This window comes from Durio zibethinus, chromosome 13 (assembly GCF_047325235.1).
Source record: "Durio zibethinus cultivar Kanyao isolate XHJ-2024 chromosome 13, ASM4732523v1, whole genome shotgun sequence".
Classification (NCBI taxonomy): domain Eukaryota; kingdom Viridiplantae; phylum Streptophyta; class Magnoliopsida; order Malvales; family Malvaceae; genus Durio; species Durio zibethinus.
This window is the reverse complement of record NC_143174.1, coordinates 20,111,930-20,115,430: the sequence shown is the minus strand read 5'-3', so window position 1 is coordinate 20,115,430 and position 3,501 is coordinate 20,111,930. Positions and strand designations below refer to the sequence as shown.

Genomic DNA, 3,501 nt, shown 5'->3' with positions numbered 1-3,501 from the left:
ACAATGCTCTTTGATTTTTTGCCCTATTATTAATTTTGAATTTTAATTTTAAGGCTAAAGGGTTAAAAAAAAATCATGTTTTTGTTATAATCAGTTAACTTTCAATTTTTATTTGTATTCAACTAAAATTTTTTTTTATAAAAAATTAATATTTTTAATTTATTGTTAAAATTAATAAAAATTTATCTCATATTAATAAAATATATTAAAATTTGACACATGATATAATTAATAAATATAAAACTTAAATAAAATATTTTTTTCTTTTTTATTTTCTTCACACACTTTCTCTTAAGATTTTTAAGGATTTAATTAATTATAGTTGAATAATTGATTGATTAAATTTTGACACAAAAATAAATTTTGTTATTTAACAATTTATTTGAATTAAAATAAAAAATTAAAAACTTAATTATTTATAATAAAATACTAAAAGACTTCAATAATTATTGAATTATAATTCAAAATTATTTTTTACCCTTTAATCTAATTTTAACTTTTTTGATTAAAGATGCCTTTGGATTTAATTGCACCCCAAATACTATAGAAGATTGTACCTAACTACATTATACAATAAAAAATTATTATGATAGGAAATAACATCTCTTTTTTTTATTCACTTTTCATGTATTCTTCGTAAAAATTGAATACAATTAATTAAACAATATAAATTAAAATTCACCCTTTTTTTTTAATTTCCTAATCTATCATATCCTAATACTTAATTTTTTAAAAAAAAAAAAAAACACTACACACTTAAACTCTTTTCAAACTTATAATCTTTAAATATTAATTCCAATGCATACTAACCAATCTAAAAATCAATCTACGGGATCAATTTATTTGTAAACGTGTGTAGATGGAAAACGTGGAATGTATTGCCAACCTAAGTTTGTATTTAAAAGGTTAAAAAGAATAATTGAATTTGATTAGTAAGTATTAATTTATAGAAATATAATGTTGGAAAACGTTACACTTTCGTTGGTTGCATGCTTAAAATTGTACAACAAAGCAGTCAAGATGGTACATGAGACCAGATGCTCGGCAGAGGAAGCTTGTAAACCTGGAAGGATTTCACAAATTCCGGCTGATAAAAAACCTCTCAATTTGTCTGCAAATATGGTGTTACTTTTACAGGTTCAAAAGGCAGCCAACAGCCTAGATATTAGTATCTTTTTCCTCCTAATGATCAGAAACAAGAAGATCAGAAAATTATTTCAGTTTGTAGTTGTACATAACGAAATTAGAAACTAGGGGAAGAAGTATTGACTCACAGTATAATATGCCACTGGCGAGGGCTTTAGAAATTCTGAATCAACTTAGAATCGAGTCTCAGCAGCAACGTTTAAACAGCAGAGGGCATAATTGCATCTCCATAGTATGTTCTTCTTATCACCAAGTTCTCCAAGCTTTATTCCAAGCTAGCAAAGCTCCTTTCCCGAGTCCCCACAGGCGATGTTTCAGCCAACCATTGTCATGCCTTTTTTCTTTTGGGTATTAGAAAATGATTACTTCACCCAAATCTCCCCTACAGCAGTGTCTGGCCCATTATGTTTTTTGCTGTAAACCCAGACCAGGAAGTTACCAAAATTAAACACCTTGCCACTTAAGAGACCAGACTCCGGAAACCCACCAAGGACAGCTATGGGTCTAATGATTTCGGCTCAGGCTCTTGACTCAACATTCTGTTAGCCCACTAGTAAGGTTCTAGGATCTCTTCCGCCGTGACAAGCCGAGTCCTAACTCTTGGTTAACTAGTTTAGCTTAATTAGTCATGAAAATAAATATTAATTGAGGTTGGCTCAAGCGTAAAAATATGCCTTTTTTTATTGCATGAGTTTAAATTTGTTAAAAAATCGTGAAAAAATATTTTTTTTATAAACTATCGAAAATAAAACTGCTTAAACTAATCTATTTAAAAAGTTACAAAAATAAATGGGTAAATACATGGATAAATTTTTCTAACTTAAGTTTGTAAAATTTTTCATTCAAAATTATTAAAGAAAAACAAAAGTCTAACATTAAATTGATAAATAGATTACGATCAATAAATAGAGCTATAGTATGTAAAAAGCTAGATAAAAAGTAGTGTATATATGGCTACTGAAGTAGTATTGAAGTCTTTATGAACAATTTTATTTAAAAATAATAAAAAAAAGTCTTTATGAACAATTTCTTCTATCAAGCAAACTTAAAAGAGTTATAGATTACGAGAAGAGTATTCTCACTTGTAATAAAGAATTTCAGAACCAAAAAAGTTTTAAGGAGAATATAAACAATTTATTAATTTCCACTACCAAAAACTAAATCAAATCGGAATTATATTCATTACTTATTAGTTTTCTATACATGGAAAAGCAGGCCTTTGTCCTGACTGTTGAGAGCCATGAATCAAAACCAGGGAAGAAAAAAAAAAAGAGCAGGGCACGAAAGAAAGAAAGAAAAGGAAAACAGGAAAAGAACAATTTTGTCGTCAAGAGCCCTGCCTCTGTCTTCAAGTGGATTTAACCTACAGTTAAAGAAAGCTGCAGAAATGTTAAAGATCAAAGTCAACAGAAAAACTTTAAACGAATTTATGTCCAAACTTGGAAGGGAATTACTTTAGCCATACTGATCGGCTGCTTCCAGGACAGTCGACCATTTCTGCAACCTCAGCTGCTTATAAAACCTCTAAATAAACTCCTCGGTCGCTTCGTCCACGCGGTAGTCTTCATCGTCATCCTTTGACACGAATGGCGACTCCCTAATCTGAAATCTCCGTCCTTTTGGTACCACTAGCGGCGAATCGTAATCACACGCATCTCTACAATCCATTGCTCCAAAAACCATGCCGTCCGGCATACGAGGGAGCGCGTAAGGATAACGGGATTTGCGCTTGCTGGCATGGAAGGGAATGTAAGGTTGATACGTGGGGCTGGTGCTGCACCTGAACTCGTACTCCACCGGGGATACGAACGACAGGTGCACGTCACGTGACCTAAAACTCAGCGAAGCATGATTGGTGATCATGAGTTCGTTTAAGGCTTTTTCGATGATCTTCCAACGTTTCATTAAGAATTTGAGAACGTCAAGCACGAGCTTGCTCTTCGAGAAACCTTTTCGTATCATGAAGAAACTTAGACGAGCCAAGTTTGAAAGCTTCTTGGCAATGAAGGATGGGCTTGATTCCATATCTAAAGGGAGATTTTGGGTTTTGGATTGCTTTGGTCTGAGACATGAGTTTGAGAGTTTTCATATGTATTTAAAAGCGACGAAAGTCGAAAGATGATCTCGGTTTTGTTTTGTGCTGTCTGTTTTGCTTACTTTAATTCTCTGTCTTCAACCATAAGAGTTTGGAGTGACTTGTAAAAAAGAGGTTTAATTTTGATTGAATTGAGCAAGTGGGTAAGAATTTTACCATAGCATCATCGTCATAGTTGCCAATCAGAAGGAAATGACGGAAAATCTTGTTTGTAGTTAGATTGTTGGATATTTTGTTTTACATAGATATTTCCATTGCTG

The 3,501-nt window shown here is 31.8% G+C and overlaps 1 pseudogene; it reads right to left on the bottom strand.

Moving 5' to 3' along the window:
* Positions 1-2,601: 2,601 nt before the first annotated feature.
* LOC149515400 (uncharacterized) lies at positions 2,602-3,501 on the bottom strand (annotated as a pseudogene).